Source organism: Cryptomeria japonica, chromosome 7, assembly GCF_030272615.1.
Source record: "Cryptomeria japonica chromosome 7, Sugi_1.0, whole genome shotgun sequence".
NCBI lineage: Eukaryota > Viridiplantae > Streptophyta > Pinopsida > Cupressales > Cupressaceae > Cryptomeria > Cryptomeria japonica.
Window position 1 is genome coordinate 476,316,435 of NC_081411.1, and position 23,608 is coordinate 476,340,042.

Here is a 23,608-nt window from a genome sequence, read left to right on the forward strand (position 1 = left end):
AAAAATATCAAAAATACAAAAAAATCATAAAAATAAAAAATCATTACTTGGTGAAAACCTGGCAAACAGGCGCCTTGCAACACAAAAAAAATTGAAAAATAGAAAAACATTTTCGTCCAATGGTGAAAACCACTTCGGTGGCACCTTGGGCAAGTACCATGGTGAAAACTGAGTCACCAACACCATGCGTAGAGACATTACTCCTTCCTCCTTCGGGATTTCATCTCATCCTTTCACTTTGCACACACTCACAGCCTATCCATTCATAATAAACCTTACCCATTCCCATCATGGCTTGTTATTGATCTACCAAAGATTGGTTAGCCATTCATAATAAACATTCCTTTTCACCCATTTCCATTTATAATAAATCAGCTCTTATCTGTAGCTAAGGCAAATCCTACGTCTAGTGATGGGTGTGGAACTAAGAGCATCGCCTATTCTGAGGAGTACAATTTCTTCCACCTTTCTTTAGTTTATCCGTGCACAATCCACAATAAAGCAACACTTGCATCACCAGTCCATAATAAAGTTAAGTCTTCTCCACAATAAAGTATCAGTTTCATGGATTCAGTCAGTTTCAGATGAGACACAATAGCAACAATGGGCTTCAACAAATCAAATCTTTCAACAGACTCAGACAACATTATGGTTTAGTGCTATCTATCCTTTTGTGAAAGTAAACATTGTGACCACAATCAAATAAGACTTATACAAGTGACAAGAGACACTAAACTTGAGGACTATAGTGGATGTTGGTGTCGAGTCTTGGTTTTCTTTTGATTTTATCTTTTGGTGACATGTCTTTTATATTTTCTAGGATGTCTCTGACTAGAGATTCTATCTCTAGGATGTCTTTGACTAGAAAGGCGAGGATGGGGTATCATCACCTATTTTTCTTTTGTTGTCTATGGATTGTCTCTTAGTAATTCTATGACTTGTCCAAGGATATGAGGACACTGTGAGTCTAGTATGAACTGGGGCATTCCTTGTTTACGACTGTCTTATCTCCATGCAAACAGGTACAATGACTTTTTGGGTCGAACATATATCTAGATTGTCATAACCTATTTGCCATAATAAAGCTCAATGATGATAATGCACAAGAAGCTCTTTCACTTTCATATATTCCATCTTCCATCCCCCTTTCTTGATTGACTTCCATAGTCCTACCCAAGTCCGTGTAGCTTGCTTTCACATGACTGAGTATAATGACACACGAAAAATATTTGCATTTCATGTAGTGGCACCTGCATTACCACATATTAAGCATTTCATACATACATATAGATATCACAATTGCATCACATCCTATACATAACACATATTAGCACATTTTACATTTGCATTATCATATTCATTTTCATTTCATACATTCACATTTGCATTGGCATAATATATTAAAAACATAAAAGAACAAAAAAATTGCATTTCATCATGTACATATTTGCATCCATATCATAAGCGTCACATAGAAACATCTCATCACATAGGTACACATGCATATAGCTATCACAAAGATGAATCATCTCATATATATTATCATAAGTGTCATGATACAATGATGTCAAAATACATATGGCTACAATCACCCGAAGGTGTCATCATACAAAATGGTACAAAAACTGATACATAGGGAGCCCTCTAAGGCTATGATGAACTCCCTCCCTTGGAGCCGCCTGACCTCGATGGAGTCTGAGTCCTAGAAGGACCCACCCTAGGATCATCTCTCTTGCCCCCTCTATCTAGTGGTGGTGGAGGACCCATAACCCCACCGCTGGATGCCTGTCTCCTATCCCTCCCTCTAGTGGTCGTCACTATCCGCGATGGTCTATGGAAGCTCCTGGCCCACTGCTTTGGTGGCATAGCCCCATAGTATAGGTCTCTCCAGTAGCCTATCTCCTCCTTAGCTCATAGAACATAAGCATAACCAGCTCTTGTGTCCTTTGTCACCTGCCTCCTTGCCCTCAGTGCTATCTCAGCCTCTGTATAATGCTAGATGTCCTGATCCCTCTCCCGCTTTGTGTCCCTCAACTGTCTCCTGAGCCTATCCCTCTCCCACACAAGATCCTAGATCTCATCTGCCTATCCCTGGTAGATATCCCTCAACTCCAATAGCTCATCCTCCTCCTCTCCCCCTTGTACCTATGACTGCTCCTGCCCTTATACCTGTGGCTACTCCTGTGGCTACCCCTACCCCTGTCCTCATCCCTGTCCTCATCCCTATCCCTGTACTACCTAGGACCCTGTGCTGCTGACACCTATAAAGGTAATCCACCTTTGCCTCTCACCATGTGAGCCTATCTCTCCTCTCCACCCTCTCTCTACGGAGCCACTCTCCTCTCCTTATCACACCCCACCTCCTCCGCCAGCCTCTACCCCCACCATCTCCATCTATCTGCTCCCTTGGATCTGTTAGTCGAGGAAATGGATGCTCAACCTAATATCTAGTATACTCTGCATCCATCCCTGCATCCTCTATCTCTAGCCACATATCCCAAGGCAAGGGAATCATCTCTACCAACTGCATTACTGCTTGATCATATGACAATAATGGCCCGAAGTGTGCCTAATCCCTCACTGTCCAAGCATACATCCTAAAACCCCGGGGCATCCGCTGAATCCTACTGAACTTCCTACAAACCCTGTCAACCAATTGCCTCTCCAGTACATAGGGTGTTTTCCCAATCAGATACCTGCTCTTGAAGGTGTATGGCATCTCCACTACATCATCCTCCCACTCCTCGCACTCTCGGTATGGCCTCCATACCACAGTGTCAATCTCATTGATGACCCTGTGCTAGTGCTCCAGTTTCTTGATCTGTGACTGCGAGGTAATCATGTCATATAAGTGAACAAAATTGCGCGCATGGCCCCTACCTCTGAAATGTATTAGTCGGGTCACCGGTAGATGCTCATAAGGCCATACTTGTAATAATGTCACTCCGCAACCCAATCCTACCGATCCATGGTATGCAAACTGATGGAGCTCATAATATAAATGCGCCAACACACATGGTCCCTAGGCATATCTGGTATGCTGTGTCACCAGTGTCTCCAATGTGCTCCCCAAGCCCACAACCAACCTTCGTGTCAGCCTATCTGGACATAGGAACCCACTAATCACTCCTGCCAGTACTGATGGTAGTGCCAATCTTGTCCATGTCATGGTATCCCAAGCCACGTGTCATGCCCTCATCTCCAGTCCGAGATCCTGAAACACTCATCTCAGGGAATCCCTATCTTCATCTTGATCATAGGGTATCAACTCCCCATCGATCGATATCCTCAGAATTCTGTATACATCCTCCAAGGTGACTGTCATCTCACTCATCGACAAATGGAAACTACAAGTCTCTGAGTGCCATCTCTCAGCTAAAGCAGTCAGCTAAAGTAGGCAGCAATCAAATGTTTGCCCAAAACTCAGGCACATACAAAATATGTCGCAAGCCCATAACCTCAATAGCTGCTCTATCCTCAAATGTCAGCTTCAGTCATAAACTCTGAGTCGATGGGAATCTCTCTCATGGCTCTAGCATAGGTAGGTACTCCTATAGTCAAACAAATCAGTTATGTCAGTTAAAGTGGCATTCCCTATTCATCACAAAATTTTGCTTATTATCCTAAGTGCTTATGATACTCTATCCTAGTGACACTCACAGTTCATCACAAAGTGTTGTTGTTTATCTTAGTGGTACTCCCTGTTCATCACAAAGTACTACATGTTTTGCACTCCCTGTTCATCACAAAGTGCTACTTTTTTTAGTACTCCCTGTTCATCATAAAGTACTATGTCTTGGTACTCACTGTTCATCACAAAGTGCCTCGATCTATCCTATTCTAGGGCCTCTGCTTGAGTGTATCCTCTTGAGTAGTTTCCTAATTGGCAATGTATGTTCTATCATAGAATTGTCAATTCCAGCCCTATCTGCTATCCTAGTCTTCCCTAGAGGACTTGTTTGAGTGTATCCTCTTAGCAGCTTATCTAATTAACATCGCATGTTCATCATAGAACTACCGATTCGGCCTTGAAGACATAAATGCGCCTTCATGACATAAGCGTGCTTACATATTGCACAAATGCGCTTGCTCCGCACAGATGCACCTAAAATACACAGACGTGCCTATGCTTTGTACAGATGTGTCTGCTCTACACAGACATGCCCACATAGCATAGACATGGCTGCATAACACAGATGTGGTCAAATTTGACATAGACACCTTTTCATTCATAGACGCATCTGACACAAACACAGACGTGTCTAGCTAACCTAGACATGCCCGACACTAGCACAGATGCACCTCAGCATTTTTTGATCTTGTTTGACATATTCTAGAATGCATTTATTATGCTACCTAGCATGCATTAATGACAACATTTGTTGCAACAAAGTACAAGGAGGTTTTGTGGTACCTACCGACTCTCCTACATTTGATGGCCTCTGAAATCGACAAACGTGATCGAATCTATGAACCAATACCATCGCTGCTGACTATTGCTGATCTATTCTCTCTCTGCACTCTGATCTCTTGGATGTGTGGATGACAATGAAGATGTTTTTCCCTCATGGTCTATTTTATAGACTACCTTAGCCCTAGCCCTAGCCCTAGCCCTAGTCTCTCGAGTCAGTCTTCTTTATCCAGTGACTTTGTCACTCTATCCTATTCGGTCAGCCCATTCTACCCTTTCTTTCTTATCAAGAGATTATCTACGATCTTTCCAAACATTTTCATTCAATCTCTTGAGGGGGCATATCATTCCCATCTTGGGGCAACTTTGTATCAGCTTATCTCATCTTCTTTGAAACAACACGACAAACTGTATCGTCTCAAAGAGGGGCAAAATGTAGACACCTAAAATTGTCATGTGTAATTAAATAAATATCTTTATTTATTTAATTATTTTAAGCCTAATTCTTCTATTAATTAAATAAATCTTTATTTATTTAATTAATTCATTTATCCTCTTCTAGCCTTATTTCTCATTTAAATAAATTCATTTATTTATTTAGATTATCCTTTTCCTAAATTAAATAAATACTTATTTATTTAATTGATCCCACTTCTTCTATTAATTAATTAAATCTTTATTTATTTAATTAATTCATTAATCTTTTCTACCTATGACACATGTCATTCATCTCTTAATTCATACACTACCTACCCTCTCATTATTTTATTATTTCTTTTACCTACCCTCTAATCTTAGCCGACCATTTATCTTTTACACCTCTTAATCTTATCCCTCCATTTCTTATAGTGGCTTCTATATAAGGAGATGCTTTCTTCATTATCAACCCTGATGAATTGACTTCCCAACTATGCTTTTGAACTTTCATATGTGATCAAGCCTACTTGCAACCACATTTCCATTCTTTGTTGAGCTCTTGTGCACATATAAAATCTGAGAGAAAATATATCAAGCAAGATCAATGGAGATAGGAAGAATGGAGATCCAAACCCTATTGGACATGTGATGGTATAATCTTTGTGATTTAATTTGATTTGCATTGTCTTAGGTAATCTTCATATGTTATGGTGGATCTTTGTTGTTGTTAGGCTAGGGTTTTGTGGTTGAATCTATTTAGTCTTTCAATATTGTTGTTATCCATTTTCACCGTATACATATGCATTTTGATGTAATTATCCTATGAGCAAATAAGAGCAGAGTGGAGAAAAGAAAGGTTTATGGTAGGGGTATTAGACAAAGCTTAAACCGGTACTTAATCCAGCATTGCAGATGCTATTTTGAGCAGTACATTATTATTGGATTTAACTATCCAATTGTGTAGTCATTGTGACTCCAATTTTGTATTGAGCAGTGAGCTCTAGGCTGTTGGCCTTCCTGCATGTGCAGGCCCCTATTGTATAGGTAATATTTATTCATATTGGCCAGTGAGTAAATATTGTGGGTCGCAAATCCCACTGAAGTTTTTCCCCTACCGGGTTTCCTTGCCAAAAATATCTGTGTTATGGTGTGCATTGATGCTTATTCTTTTGTTTCTCTTTACTGCATTATTATTTGTTTACTGGTATATTAATTTGGGTTGTAAAGTTGCAAACAAGTTTAAATATTTCATCTACTGGTTAGACACTGATTCACCCCCCCTCTCAATGTCTTTGGGACTATCGTAGCATCTGACAATTGGTATCAGAGCCTAGTCCTTTATTTGCAGAAGCCTAAGAGCTTGAGGAAGATTCTGAAACTGGTTCCGATGGAAAGTTTGAGACAACAGTTGGAAGGATCTCTTGAATATTTGGATGCAAAAAAATTGAAGAATATCAAACTGGAAGATGAACTCAAAACTGCTTGGGAATTTATCAAAGCACTTCAAGATAACTTGGTGATAACAAAGAATAAGAGAAAATAATTACATGTGTAATTGCAAAATCAAGACAATGAAGAAAAGGAAACTCTCAGAGATATTGTAGAGAAATTGAGACAAAAGAACAGTAACATGAAGAATGAGATGCAATATTTAACCATGAGATTATGCAAGGATATTGAAGATAGAAAGAGGAATGAAGAAGATTTGGCTAGAAGACTTAATGAAATATCAGATGAATCTCTAAGGCTCAGTTATGAAAATGATATGCTTAAAATAGATTTGATTCACATGCAACATGACAAAGAGGAACTTATGAGACAAATTAGTACTTTGGAAAGTGAGTTGGTCACTGCAAATGAATAAAAAGACAAATCCAAGAAGAGTTCAGACAAGCTTGATGATATGCTAAAAAGCCAAAAACCTGATGGAGAAACAATTGGAATTGGATTTAAACATGGAGAAAGTTTTGTAACTGCAAACAATCATGATCACAACAAACTAGTAAGGAAACCTAATGCTTATAAATTCAATGGGAAATGTTTTAATTACAACAAATTTGGTCATAGAGCAAATCAGTGCAGATTTAGGAATAATTTGAATACAAACTCATCCACCAGTCAATGTTCCAAATGCATTAAAAATGGTCATAACTGAGAAAATTGCAGAATAAATGTGAAATGCTATGTTTGTGGTAGATTTGGACATTTATCTAATCAATACAGAACTCAAACCAGTCAAGGTTATGGAAAAGCTATTCAAAGAAATAATTTAACTTGTTATGCATGTAACAAGATTGGGCATATTGCAAAATTTTGTAGAAGAAAGAGTGTATTGGTGAACAATAAAGGAACTAATGACAAAGGCAAAGAAAAGGTAAATAAAATCAAGCAAGAAATTTCTAAACAATGGATCAGGAAGAGAGATCAGAGGAATGATGAACCTATCACTGCACCAACAGAACAAGGCAATCCTGCACTGGTAGGAGATTCTGATGAATACTAAGAGGGGGGGGTGAATTAGTATAGCAAAAAATACTGAACTTAAACACTTAAACAATTTAGCAGTAAAATGGTATAACGATTTTACTAACAAACTAATTAACACAAATGCAAACCAAACAACAAATAAAGCATTCACCCACAGAAGCACAATCACCATAACACAAGAGATTTTGATTTGGAAACCCAAATGGGAAAAACCATGGTGAGATGAAACTCACAAGTAACTATCTACAGAATAGTAACCAGACCGGTTAAGGTCATACAATTTTCTTTACTAGAATAGATCCTGTTAGGAATCTCAATCTCTGTGAGGAGATAAGTCCGATTAAAGACTACCTTGTGAGAGGATTTCAGATCCACAGTTGTGAACCACCTTGTTAGAGGATTTACAAAGGCTTTGCCAGGCCTACCCGGTTAAGGGTTAGAGACTTTGTTGAAGATTTGAGTAATCAACAAGTGAGTGATCTAAATACTAGCACAATATGCTTGGTTAGATCCTTGATAGCTCATTGTTAATGCATTTCAGCATTACTTTAGTCTTCAAAATCTCCACATCCTGTTTCTTCACACAGACCTAATCTTCTTCTATGATTGCACATGCAAAAACCTCATCAACCACACAAAACCCTTATGACACATAAAACCCTAGACATGATGTCCTTATAAAGGAATCTGATTTCATGTCGGTCCAATAGGATTACATTGCAAGTTCCTAGGTTCAATGCATTTGGACACATTTGGTAACACGATACAGAATCACCACCAAAGTGTTGGTGGATGATAACTCATCACAAAAATAATACCGGTTGGTAACTCATCACAGAGTAATACCGATTCATACATTTACCTATTATCAATTCACATATTTTACCGATTACCAGTTCACACATTTTACCAATTACCGGTTTGTCAAAATGAAGACTGGGAAAAATGATAACAACCACATTGTTTCTTCATACCACTTTGGGATCCTCAAACTGCTTGAGGTCTTCATACCACTTGGGTCTTCATATCGCTTGAGATCGGTAAACACTTTTTGCAAAACACCTATAGTCTAAAGACTATAATACATAATACCGGTTGGAACAAATACCGGTTGAGCATAACTCATCCATACAAAAAGTGATCTCAAAGCAAGTGTGTGTCCATCAATGACAATAACAACATCATCATCAAAAATGCTAACAATCTCCCCCTTTGGCATTGATGGCAACACTTAGGAAATTTTTTGACATCTAAGTGTTTTACAACAAACATATGCCATAATCAAAATTATTCCCCCTAAGCATATACACTATCCCTTTTGCAGAAAATACAATGTATACTAGTCCCTTAAAGAGATAACATGAAATAATACATGACATTCACCAAAATGTTAAATATAGAATACTACTCCCCCTTTGCCAACAATGACAAAGTATTGCATAATAACCCTTGTTTCTCATTATCATTAATATAATAAATGTTTATGACAATAATGAATGAAACTTATCAAAAACCGATTTAAAATCCTGCATAATATTGGCAAATGCACACTCGAATGAGACATTGTAGGTGATTGAAGGTTTTATCATTGATGGAAACCTTACAATCCTATGACCCTGGCAAGGCAATCCACTAGCACCAATAAAGTTAGATTCTACACTAGCACATAGACCACCGGCACCGGCAGTGAAAGGAAGCATACCGACACAAAAGCCGATAGGAATTTTATTGTTAATATATTTTGTTTATTATTGAAAAATCATTGTAAGCTGACTTGGCAATTTGTAAAATGACTCTTATATAAGAGAGATCATTGTAGAACATTTGGAGATAGATAGAGGAATGTAATTAGGTGAAATAAGGCAGACCTATTATGAGAATTATAGGTTAAGGGTTTATGTAAGAAGCAGAGCTATAGACCGGTACTAGATCTGGCATAGTAGATGCTATTTTGAAGTAGTACAAGACATTGGATTTGTATAATCCATTTTGTAAGTCAGTGAGACTTCCCATTTTGTAATTGAGTAGTGAGCTCTAGGCACTTGGCCTTCCTGCATGTGCAGGCCCCTCTTGTAGTAGTAATATTCTCTTATTGGCCAGTAAGTGAATATTGTGGGTCACAAATCCCACTGAGGTTTTTCCCACACCAGGTTTCCTCATTAAAATATTGTGTTATGGTGTGTTTTTCATGTGGTTGTTTTTATCTTTGTTTATTGCATTACTTTCTGTTTACTGGTACACAATATTAATATGCTCTACATGTTTTAAGTTAAGAAAATATTATTATCGATTAGATATTGATTCACCCCCCCTCTCAGTATCTGTGGGAATCCTAACACATAAATGTCTTCATGGATAAGGACCATGACTCAAGCAATGAGGTAGCAACCTCACTTTCCATTTGCATCTGGGATACCTGTTCCTCCATGGCGTCCAAGGTACTCATCTCTTGAGTGATCGTTAAGGCATCCAGATTGAGATAGCACTTCTGAAGTATTTGTAGTCATGGTGGTAGAACCAGTTGAAGTTCCTGCAAATCTCTGGTCTAGTTGGTGATCTTCAACTCTATTCTGGCAGTCTGGAGTTGAAACCGGTGAATGGTTTGCCCAAATATGGTGAAGGAATAATAGGGCATCTTGAAGGTGCTTATATATGCCTACAAGTCAGATTGTAGTTTGTCTTTCTGAGCAATCACATCATCACAAAATAGATGGGGTTGGCTTATCTTACTAAGCAGTAATTTCCCCTCATCCATAGCATCTTTTATGTCTTTCTGTGCTTTCTGAAGTTCAGACCGGTGCTCATTTAATTTCTTCACTAAGGTAGTGTTTAGTGCCTTTTGATGCTTCTTTTGTGCATTGGCTTCAACAACATCTTCTAGGCATTGTACTTGGTCCTCTACAACTATGCATAAAAGTTTCAGTTGGGCCAGAGAGGAATAGGTACTGGGAAGGTTGGTACCAGGTATCAAAATGGTAAGAGTTTCTACTGCAGTTTGAATAACATCTTGTTCCTTCTTCCTCCTTAGCACTTCCAGTCGCTCTTGGGCAAGCTTAATGCTTTGGAGAAGCTCTGTTTCATTTGCATATTGGAGGTCAATGGGACTGGTAATGTCAGCCAGTTTGGCTTGACTACCAGTTGCCTTTGGGGTCTCCACTTGTGTGCTCTTTGCTGCTTCCTCCTTCTCTTTGGCTCTTTTCTTTTCCTCTTCAGCCTTCTTTTGCTCCTCTACTTCTTTTTTTCTCTTTTCTTCTTCCTTCTTTCTATCTTCTTCTTTCTACTTCTCTTCTTCTTTCTTTTTCTCCTCTTCCCGTTTCCTCTTCTCCTCTTCCTTTTTCTTCTCCTCCTCTTCCTATTTCTTTTTCTCCTCTTCCTCTTTCTTCTTCTCCTCTTCCTTTTTTATCTTGTCCTCTTCCTCTTTCTTCTTGTCCTCTTCCTTTTTCTTCTTGTCCTCTTCCTTTTTCTTCTTCTCCTCTTCCTCTTTATTCTTTTCTCTGCTTCCAATTTATCAACCTTTTCTTTGTCCACTCTCTCTTTGTCAGCCTTGTCCTTTGCTGCATCCAGAGTGACATTTTTACCATCCAAAGCATCAACGTCAATTGTGTCCATTTGTTCAGTGACCAATTCTCCTTCATTGTCATACACCTCATCCAGTTTTCTAGTTTCCGGTTCTTTCTCAGCCTTCTTGTTGGCTTAGGACACTTGGTGCAACCTTAGAGCATCTTTGGCATGCGAGTGGGTATCTTTTGCCACTTCAGGGACTTTCCCTTCCAATAATAGGAGTCTTCTTCTTCTCATGAAGAAGAGGCCATTGTACTTTTCCATAACTTCATAAAGTTCTGAATTTGACACATCGAGAAAATATTGTGCAAATATTTCTTCTCTTATTTCCTATTCCTTTTTTATGGCAATGCGCCATTTGTTATCTAAAGAATTATATAAAGAATTTGGTGTCACAGATCTAATTTCTGATGGCGACCGGTCATTAATACATAATATTGGATAACTTCCTGTTCAACTTCCTCCTTTTCATTGTCATTAAAATCATCAAAATGATCTATTAAGTCACTTAGCACTTTTCTCCTAATATTCTTGATAGTTCTTTGACAATGTGTCAAAGGTTTGTAAGAGGAAATGTCTATATTTACTAGTGCTGATGATGTCGGTTCATTGCTGGTTGTCTTTGTCTTCTTCCTTGTTTGCCTAGTCTTTTTAGGCTGTACCTTAGGTTCTGTATCCTTAGAATCTGATGAGGTCTTTTTAGTTTCCCACTTCCTTTCAAAGACCTTGGCAGGTGCAACTTTTGATTTCTTCTTTGTCGATGATTGCTTGGTCACTTTAGGACTTGCTGAAGTAACCGGTGCTGATATAGATGACACTGCCTTTCCTTTCTTCACTGAAGATTCTTAAACCGGTGTTACCCTCTCCAAATAGGTGTCAGTTCTCTTCTTCTTAGGATCAAGAGGTGAGGCAAGTAGGGTAGAGGCATACCCATCTAGCAATTCATATATTACCTCATATCCCATGGGCTCCACTTCTTCTTTTCTGGGCTCAACTACCTCCATTATGCACTCATCTACTCTGATGATAAATCATATGTCCTCTTCATACTTCTTGACAATATCACTAGATATTCTCACCCTCTGGCTCATCTTGTGTCCGAACTCATCAAATTATTTGTTCAGGACTTCAGGATAACTGGTTCCTACCGCTTGACGAATCTCTCTAATTTTCTTGGTAACTAGTTGGTTAGCAGACCATTGTATATCACTAACTCCTGGGAAATATCCTTGAAAGTAGAAAAACAATCCTACTAGCAGTTGTCCAAATTTAAATCTTAAGGTATTGTCATGTTTAATTGACTTCAGGTTTACCAGAAGTTGCCTTTACATACAAGTGCATAAATCAAATGAGGCATCTTCTATGATCATCCTGTAGGCGGTATTTACCGCTACAAGAGAGACCGGGTTAATTCTTCTAGCATAGAATGTCCGGTAACCTATCACCATACAAGCATACTTGACCAGATCGTCCTTGATGGTATTGATGGTCATTCCCCGTTGGTCACTCATAGAACCGGTGAGCTTGGTCATTTCCATCTTAATGACTTTCCTTAGGGCTGGCACCTCACCAGTGTTGCAAAAACTGGTGACAACATGAATAGCTTCAGGTGTTATGTCATGTGTTCTCTCAAGATACATTTTATCACCATGAACTCTGCTCAAGATGATTCGAATGTGATCTTTTGTGAACTCTTCAAGAAAATACACTGCATTGTGAAGCTTCTTCTTTTCCAGGATGCTATATTCAGGTTTGATCTTCTTGTCCTTCCTGTAGAATAAACTTAACTGAGAATGAATCACTAGAGATCCTAGGTCTTCTATTTTGCAATCAATATAATCTGAAATACCTTCCTCAACTATAACACCAATGGGTATCTGGGATAGGGCATTGTATTTCACCTTCCATTGGATTAAATCTACTGAATCATCAGGTGCACCAGGACTGGAGTGTGATACAGAAGCCATGATAAATGGAAAAACAATAATTTCGATAAATGCCTTTAGAAATCCGCAATTTAGGGTTTGCAACTTCAGCTTCGCCACACACTACTTTGGTTGCTGGATTATTGCTTTGTGGTCTTCACTTGACTGATTGATATTATCTCTGGATTCTTCTTTCAAAGTTTTTAAATCTCTCCGAATCACAAGACAAATCACCTTTTGTCGCTCTGCACTTGAAAATTTCTTCGCTCACAAATTGATAAGTGAAAATGACTTGAAAATCCCTTTTAAATGAATTCTTCACCTACCATAATAAATGCTCCACCATTAGGGCGTAAACCCTAATTTGCCTTTTACCATTTCCGGTCTTCTTCCATTTGACAGATCTCACATATCGGTTAAGGTCTTTTACCAGTGTAAACCGAGGGTTCAAAATATTTAACTGATTTGCTCCCCCTAAGCTTTTTTGAAGCTTAGTTTGCCGGTTCAAGGACTTCCACACTAGGTGTAGAAATAGGTTCTTCTTGTGACACTTCTTCCATGTTGTCTTCATGTCTGCTTGAATAGTTTCAACATCAATCTTTCCTTTCGGAGTGACTGGTATATCATCTGATATGCTCTTTCTCATTCTACAAGTTCTGGCAGGGTGTCCTAGTTTGTTGCAATGATAGCAAATCATTCCAGGTGCTCTCCATGGTCCATTATTCATGTTTCCATTCTTCCTTCTACATGTTGTAGCAGTGTGACCACTACCATGACAAATCAAATAGGTTTCTCTCCAACCAGTTGCCGCTTGCTAGCCACCACCACCTGATTGATGGTCATAGGCATTATACTGATTTGGATTCTAGTTCACAGAGGATTCAGGAAAAACTCCTTGACTCTTTTGAGGATATCTTCTAGTATTGTGTATAACAGACCAGCATTCAAATGCTCTATGCCCAAACTTGTTGCATGCATAACAGTTACCATTGAATCTATTTGTTCTAGGCTTATTGTTTAGAAAGTAGGGAAAATTATTGTAAGCCTTACTTCTACATACATTGGCAGTGTGTCCTTCCTTGAGACAATTGAAGCAAATAGGTTTGAACTTTTGCTTACCTTTATCCTTTGGTGTCGGTTGCTTCTTTGATGCTCCATCTTTTGTTCTAGAGGTCTCACCTTCCTCATAACTAGAGAAACCAAGTCCACTGGTATTCTTTACTAGTTTTGCTGATTCAAGCTTTTGTTCTAGCTTAACAGTGCTCTTATTGATTTTGGCAACTATTTCCTTTGACTCAATGAGTTCTTTAGAAATAGTAGCATTGGATTCCTTCAAGGTTTCATTCTCAGAGATAGCCATGTTTAGTTCACCTTGCATTTCTTCTTTTTCCACTTTACTCTCTTGGAGATGAGCGGTAAGTGCATTGATTTCTTGCTTCATCTTGGAGATCTCATGATCTTTGTCTTTTACTAGATCTTCAGCTTTCCTTCGGTTCTCAAGCTCTTGACACATTCTGATAGTCAGTCCTTCTAGTTCCCTTCTTAGGTTAGCATTAGATTCATTCAGTTTTTCAACTTCTTCAACTAGGGCTTCCATGTCTGCTTCATTAGAAGAACTATTTTCAATAAGCTCCATCAGTTTCTCAACATGCTCTCTTGTCTTTGCTAGAGAGGCTTTATATTTGACTTTGAGTTCATCAAAGGCTTTCTTAGTCTGAGTGAGGTGATGAGTAAGTTCCCTCACAGTGTATTCCCCCATATCTCCTTCTAAGTGGTTAAACTTATAGAAAGGTTGGCTTTGATACCAATTGATGAATACTAAGAAGGGGGGTGAATTAGTATACCAAAAAATACTAAACTTAAACAATTAAATAGTTTAGCAGTAAATTGGTACAACATTTTTACTAACAAGTTGGTTAACACAAATGCCAACCAAATAGAAAATAAAGCATTCATCCACAAAAGCACAATCACCATAACACAAGAGATTTTGATGTGGAAACCCAAATGGGAAAAACCACGGTGAGATGAAACTCACAAGTAACTATTTGTAGAATAGTAACCAGACTGGTTAAGGTCATACAATGTTCTTTACTAGAATAGATTTTGTTAGGAATCTCAATCTCTATTAGGAGATAGGTCTGATTAAAGACTACCTTGTGAGAGGATTTCAGATCTGTGAGGCCCTACCCCAACTCATCCTAGCATTTCAGTGATTTTCATGTTGAGACTATTATGGATGCTTTATTTTTATGCATTACGGATTTAGAACTTATATGATTCCATGATTTGGATAACATTGATATATATTGATGCTTCATTTCTATTCATTATAGATATAGAACTCTATATGATTCTAGAATAGGATAACTTTGTGATGATGTATGTCATTATTGGATTTGCAGGACTTTACTATGATGATAGAAATAGGATGCATGTCTTATGTATGGATCAAAATTATGAGGATTATGATAATTACTTATGTGGATTTATTTTGATACAAGATATATTGATTTTGTTTAATGTCAATTGTATGTAGAGTGTTTGACGTGTATTCTTATTCATGTGTTTAAATATTATATGAGGTTATTTGGAAGTACTAATGTGTAATTGAGATGCATAGGGAAAATTATCCATGTGACCATGGAAATATTATGGAGAACCAAACCTAGACCTATGTACGTTCGTAAAGCCAGGGGTTGTCTATTTGGAGAGACAACACCCCGTATGTATCGTATTTTATTTGTGAAAGTAAATGATGCATGTGTGTTAAATTGAATTTATTAATTTGTGTAAATCCAACAAGAGACAAATTTCATGTGTAATTTTGTAATGTATTTTATTGTGTCACTTGACACGTGCTAATTTATGTCTTGATTTTTGACTTTTCTCTTGGAGGGAGTTGTTTCAACCATAGCTTTTTCAAACATTTGAATGTGGTTCTAAATTTTCCTTGGGTAGAGAGTCTTTGGAGTGGTCAACTCAGGTTTGACTCGAAAGTTAACTTCAGATGGGTTTATAAGGGGTCAAATGGACTCCTAGGGGTAGTTTAAAGGTGTTCCTAAAGTCCATAAGGTATACCTATGGGTTAGGAGTATTTTTAGGCATGTGTCTACTCCCATGTGACTGTCTAGTCACCTCAAAAAGTGGGTTTCCTAAGGTGAGCGAAAATTGAAATTAGAAGGTGCCATCTAGGTTAGATAAGTTTCCTTTTTGATGTGAGATCCTTTTCCCCACTTTCTCTTACTTTTTCCTTTTTCAGTTTTAGCAACCTATGAGAACTCTCACTGAGGTCTATTTAGGCAAGGATTAGAGATTTTGTGGGTAATCACCCACTCTCCATTTTTGGAGATCATGCAATTTTGGAAAAGAATAGGTTTTGGGATAGAATTTTGGCTAAGTGTAGAAGGAAGAATTGTGGAATTGGGATGCTCATCCTCAAACTAGTTCTAGCAAACCTTTGGGAAAATTGAAGGTTGGTTCATCTTCTCGTTTTGTTTCTTTTTATGTTGCAGGTTTAGGTTGGAAAGATTGTTTGTATGTAAAAGTTGTTTTCTGGTATTTTCTTTGTGAAATTTATTATGTGACCTATCTTTTATTCTTTTATGCATTCCTGTGATTTGGGAGTAACCAAGGCCTTCTACTCTTGGGAGAGTAGGATGGTCTTGCGGGTGGTAGGAGTTTGACAGCCCTCAAGTGAGAGACTATCATTATGAGAGCGAACTCAAGGGGTGTATATGTGACCCTTGCTGCATGGCTTGGTTTATGTATTTGGGGGGTCATAAGGGGAGAAAGTATGGCATGAATGCCTTGGGGGGGCATAAGGATGTGGGGTTAATGAACTTATGATATATCTTTGTTTTCAATGAGGTGGCTTTGTGATCTACCATTCTTCTAGTCTCCTCAGGGTATTTGGTCCACTACCACCCATGTAAAATCATCACATTTTGTGATGAAGTGTAGCCTTGGTTGGGAAAGTGTTATTGTGTGTTTTTTTTTCACTTGCTTGTTGTGTTTGCATGTGTGTAACCTATCTAGGGCTTGGTTCTCCAAGCTCAGGGGTGGCTTCTAGTAAGCCTAGGTTGGGAGGTGAGCACTCCATGGTTAGGCCTTATGATTTAATTGCAGGATTGCTTGGAAAGAAAAGAAAAAGACAAGCTAGGAGTTGTTGGATTTACTTGATTTGTAGAAAAAGATTAGGGGATGGGATATTTTATATTTTAGTTGTAGAAATGAAAAAAAAGAAAGCTATATGTTGTATTTACTTTGAAAAAAAAAAATGTATCTATTTTATTTAAAGTCCTCATTTAATAGAAATGAGAGACTAGTTGGGTATCTCACCCATTTGAAATGTTGACTATATTGTATTCTTAATATGTCTTAAAGAAATGCATTATTCTATTAAGTGATTATTGCAAAAAATGAAATGTGTATTTCTAGATTAAGTCCCTATAGTTCTGAAAATAATATTTGTTGTGTATATGTTATTTTGAAAATCAAGAAATTCATTTTATCCCCTTATGCATTTGAAATATTGGAAAGGAAAAGCATGTACATTAGTAAGCTGGAAATAAAACATTTAGTCCTATTTATGGAAGTTCTAAAGGCAAATATAGTTAATTAGCCATTTAGTATGAGCACTAATGTTGCATGTAGTAGTTTATTTAATTATGTTATTTTTCCTTGATTTATTGCAGAAAGTAAATCTAAAATTAATAATCTATCTCTAAAATTAGCAACTAGATTGGCCCAAAGAAAAAGAAAGCATTATTTAAACCTATTAAATATTGTTAAACTGCTTTAAGTGGTTTTAGGAAAAATAAATATAAATAGAATGGTTAAAGTAATTTTTGCCTCTATTTCCATCTAGTCAATATTTTATTAATTTTTGCATGATTTAAAAAGGTTAAGAAAAATAAATATATATAGACTGTTTAAGTGTGTGTGTATATATATATATATATAACTACATATTTTATCCAAAAATATCCTCAGCCTGTGAAACTGTTTGTTTGAAAATATTATAACCACAAAAAAATACATTTATTTATATATATATATAAATATATATATATATATATATATATAAATATATATATATAAATATATATATATATATAAATATATATATATATATAAATATATATATATATATAAATATATATATATATATATATATAAGGAGGTTTAATTTATTTTAAAAAAAAAATTATGCAAAATGGGGGAGCCTCGGCCCCCCCCTGTGCTATGGGTGGCGACCCCCAGCGGCGGTTGCAGCCACCACTGTGGGCTGCAACCCATAGTTGGGGAGACTTCCCCACCCCCCCTGTGGGCGACGCCCCACAGCGATGGCGCAACCGGGCCGCAGGCCGCGTCTCACAGCGGTGGCCAAGGCCGCGACTCGCAGCAGTCGTCCCTGCGGGGAGCCTCCCCCTGTGAACTCTCCTCTGCTCCTCTGCCATGTCCCTCCATGGCCACCACCTCCCGTACCCTCCAACAACAAACACACACACACACACCCTACCCTAAAAAAAATAACATAGCTAAAGCCCTAGCCCAAAAATAAGGTTAGGGCAAGAAAATAAAATGGAAGAAAACTAGGGTAAAGGGTGGGGTAATTTTATAATGTTATAGTTAAGGCACAGGGGCTATTGTTGTTATAAAGTTTGTTTAGAAAATAAATATCCACATATAAAAATATGTGTTTAATATATATATATATATATAGTTAAAAGTATGAATGTATAAATTCAACTTTAATTTAGTTATTTTTATTTAAACATTCATATTTTATATACGCTTTTATAAACATGTGAATATGATGCTTTAAATTTTAAATTATCTTGGAGTTTAATCTTTTAGGGAATTTTAATGGCTTTATAAGTTATTTTGGCTATAAGGGGATTAACTTTAGTCCACCTAAATATAGGCTCTTCAAGATTAAATGTGATAGGGTTATTTTCTTTAAAGATTTATTTGGCGCTATAGATGAAATTTAATACACATTATAATTATTGTTAAATTGAAATATAGGTGTTTTAAAAATCTAAGTGCTAGAGTTAATTTAAGTAATTCCTATAATGATTGAAAGATTAATTGAGGGTAATAATATCTCTTGCCAATTAATTTAGGAGTTTTGCTTAAATGAATTTATAATTTATTAATCGATGAGATGATACTAAATTCTTTTGGAGAGTTAATATTCCGCATTTAATTTAAATTATTTTTCCTTACTTGAGTTAGTGGTTAGAGTCAACTCAAAACATAGTTAAGACAAAACTTGTTAGTGTGTTTCATATTAACAAATTTAATGTTATTAGGTTGTTATTTAAAATTTTTTTTTTATCCTGTTCGTGCCCAAAAGTTTGGGCATGACAAGATCCACAGTTGTGAACCACCTGGTTAGAGGATTTACAAAGGCTTTGCCAGGCCTACCCAGTTAAGGGTTACAAACTTTGTTGAAGATGTGAGTAATCAACAAGTGAGTGATCTAAATACTAGCATAGTATGCTTGGTTAGATCCTTGATAGCACATTGTTAATGCATTTCAGCCTTACTTCAATCTTCAAAATCTTCACACTCTATTTCTTCACACAGACCTAATCTTCTTCTGTGATTGCACATGCAAAAACCTCATCAACCACACAAAACCCTAACGACACACAAAACCCTAGACATGATGTCCTTATAAAGGAATCTGATTTCATGTCGGTCCAATAGGATTACATTGCAAGTTCCTAGGTTCAATGCATCTGGAAACATTTGGTAACACGACATAGAATCACCGCCAAAGTGTCGGTGGATGATAACTCATCACAAAAATAATACCGGTTGGTAACTCATCACAGAGTAATACCAGTTCATAAATTTACCTATTATGGTTCACATATTTTACCAATTACCGGTTCACACATTTTACCAATTACTAGTTTGTCAAAATGAAGACTGGGAAAAATGATAACAACCAATTTGTTTCTTCGTACCACTTTGGGATCCTCAAACCACTTGAGGTCTTCATACCACTTGGGTCTTCATACCACTTGAGATTGGTAAACACTTTCTGCAAAACATCGATAGTCTAAAGACTATAATACATAATACCAGTTGGAACAAATACCGGTTGAGCATAAATCATACATACAAAAAGTGATCTCAAAGCAAGTGTGTGTCCATCAATGACAATCACAACATCATCATCAAAAATGCCAATAGATTCTTTATCTAGCTAAGGAATAATCCTTAGGGGTAAGGCAACTAATTTAAAATCATGCATTTACCCTCGGTTGGTGGTAAGAAGTTATAATTCTTCTTTACCGGCAGATATGTGGAGTTTTCACTTCACCAAAAAAGCATTTATTGTAGCTGTAAGTTAACTTTTTGGTTATAAAGGCACTCTAACTTATCATTTCATCTCACCAAGCATTCAAGTATTCGAAGAGAGCAAAATTGAGCAAAGGCATCCCAAAGGCGAAGCAACAAAGGTTTTTTAGAGAATTCAAGGATTTCTCAGATAAAAGGTATTTATCTTACGCAATGCATCTTCATCTTCTATTCCCAAATTCATTGCAAACCCTACCATTGTGGAGAACATAAAATGGCCTAGACCCATTTTCAAAATAATTCCTAAGATAGAAAAATTAGATGACTCCATTGGTGCATTTTCTAGAATTCTGAAAGGAGTCGTGTTTGCTGAAGACCCTAGGACATACATACATTGTAACATTGAAATTTTAGGGTCTGAAGGTTTGAAGAATATGTTCATGAATGTTATCAATGACAAACATGGGGTAGTTAAACTAGAACACGAGATTTTGAGGATTTAGGATTCATTGACATCCTCCATATGCCAGAATTCTCAGATGAAACCATCCGCTATGTTCTTAGTAGGGTTCATGGTGAATTTATGTGGTTAGAATCAGTATTTAAGATCACTAAGGAAGCTATAAGGGCTATTACTAGTTTACCCTCCACTGGAACTAGGCTTGACAAGAAAAATAAAATTCCAAACAAGGAAGTTATGAGCTTAACTGGAGCTACATTTGGCAACAGTTCACTTAGGGTTAATGATATAAAAGGTGACAATGTTAAATTTGCAAGTATGGTCATTGGTTATAAAGTTGCTCATACTAACAGATTGAATTTTGCATCTAGTTTATGCATTCATAGTGCTCATGAGATGATTATGAATAATGCTAAAATTGACATCCGTGAATGGTTAAAAGATGAATTGTTAGAGAATTTGGATAAAATAAAAGGAGATATGAAGGGAACCTTTAAATTTGGAAATTTGATTATGTGTTTAATGCTTTACTTCTCAAAGAAGATTCCTGGTATTGAACATAAGGATTTTTCTTGTGATATTTCTATTGGAAAATAGATAAAGGAGGGAATTATCGGCATGGGATTTGATAGTGACAAATTGGAAAAAGAGTATTTCAATAATTTTCAAGGAAAAATGAGACAAAGGGAAAGGGTTCCCCAAAGCATTGTTGATAAGTATGATAAACAAATATGCTTTATTGTCAAAAAAGATGAAGTTTGGATGGAGGTAATTAGACCTAGAACTTTCTAGATTACAGAGATGGGATATGAGGTGGATTCACACATCTTGGACTCATAGGCTAAAATACTCCTAGATGCTCCACCAGATTTGACAGAGGAGATATTTGGTAATGCTGAACCTATAGAGAGTGGTGTTTCTATGATGAATCAGAGGAAGAGAAGAGAAAAGGACATGAAAAATGCTTCTAATTTTGTTGAGATTGTTAAGAAAGGCTTATTAAAACTAGATCCAATGAAAGGTGTTGCTGAACAAGAAAGAAAATAAGAACAACAACCAGTAGCACATATTTCTCTAGTGGCTACCTCATCTGATTCTAACAGTGGTAAGGTAGCTGAATTCAAAAGAGTGGATAGAAAGAAAATAAAACCCTCACCGGCACCTGCTTCATCTCCTAAGAAATCAAGGACACTAAAAAAGAAGCAACATGCTATAAGAGAGCCTAGTGGTCCTAAGAAGAAAGTCACTCCAAAGAAGAAATTTTAACCAAAGGAACTAGATACTCTCTCACTGGAAGAGTTAATCAATGAAATCACCCAAGATGGTAGCCTTAGCAATGTAAATAAATTTTATCATTCTTTCAAAGATTCAAATAAGGAAACTATAGAGGAAAGTATTATTTTGTATCTAGACATATATAAGAAGGTCCTTATTGGGGTAATAGATGTTCTACCTAATGATTTGTACTGAAGACTAGAAGCAAAGAGAATGTCTGTTATGGAGTTAGACAAGAAATTGAAGGTAGAAGCTCTATTGATTGTGCATCATGTTAATTCCAAGCAGGAAATTGATGAGCTTATATCTGAAGCCAATAGAACTATTTTTGTGAGTGGTCACCGACAAGTTAGTCTTATGGCCGACAGAGTTAAAGAAATTGCAGATGAAATGGCTGATAAATGGGATATATTTTTGTTGAGAGAGAGAAGAAAGAAGAGAAAGATAGATGAAATGTTGATAAATCATTCACTAAAGTGTATCAGAAGACAAAAAAGGGTAAGGGTAAGATTGGCATTATACTGGATATTACAATTAAGGATAATCTACCACCATTAGCACATGACACCCCTCCAATAATTTTAGAGGCACTTGCACAAACAAATAGTTAGCCTGGAGAAGATAATGTTGATCTGGAGTCAGACATTATTTTTACCATGAATGTGGACACTCAGGATATCAATATTGTATTGTCTAAGGAAACTACAAAGGTAAATAAAGCTGAAGCTACAAATGATGTGATCTCTGAGTCACCGGTAAATGCTGTTGACTCTTAGCAGAATATTAAAATACCAGTAGAAGCAGAAGCAGAAAAGGAACAAGATCAGAATGTATCTGAACTAACAGGGAATGAAAATAAGAATGAGGATAAGAATGAAGATAAGAAGGAAGACAAAGTGGATAAAGAAGAGGTTAAGGATGGAAGCAAGGAAGCAAAAGTGGTTAAGGTAATTGTGCAGATATCTAAAGAAGAAAAGAAACCAATTGCGAAACCAAGCACTCCGCCTAGCACCTCTACTATGGATTATAGACCAACGAATGTTACAGATGTACTTTTAGATTCAATAAAGAGGATTACAGAATGCAATGCCTTAGTATTTAAGGCCATTGATGATACTTCACCAATTTTGCAAATGATTGCATCGACATGTAAAGTTGATCATACTGATGGATCTATACGTAAACTGGACACATTGTCCAAATTCATCTCTTCTAATATTAAAACTATGGATAAAATAAATGAAGAGACTGTTAAGGAAAGAGTGAATAAGGATAAAGATGAATTCTTTGATAGGACAATTAAATACTGTACAAGATAGATTGATTCTTTGTTACCAACACTAAATTCCACCATTTTGGAATACAAAGAGTTGTATAGGGAAGCATGTAAGCCTCACCATTTAACCGAGGATATTGATGAGGAAATAAGGAAAAAACAAAAGGAAATTGATGATATAGCTGATAATATGATTGGTTCTTTGGAACTTACTTCAGTTTTGGATCAGGAAATGGTAATATATGAAGAGAAGATTGAGAAATTAGAAAGGGAGAAAGAAATGCTAAGAATGAAAACTCGGTAGTTGAAGAACAAGCTTGGTCCTAGATTGGACAACTTTAAACACACTGGAATGAGCTATCTAAAGTGACTATTCAAGGAGATATATCACTGGAGAAACAAATGCATTATCTCACTGGTATGATCCAATAGACAAAAACTATAATTTCTGATAGTACTAAGTTTTTGCAAGGTCT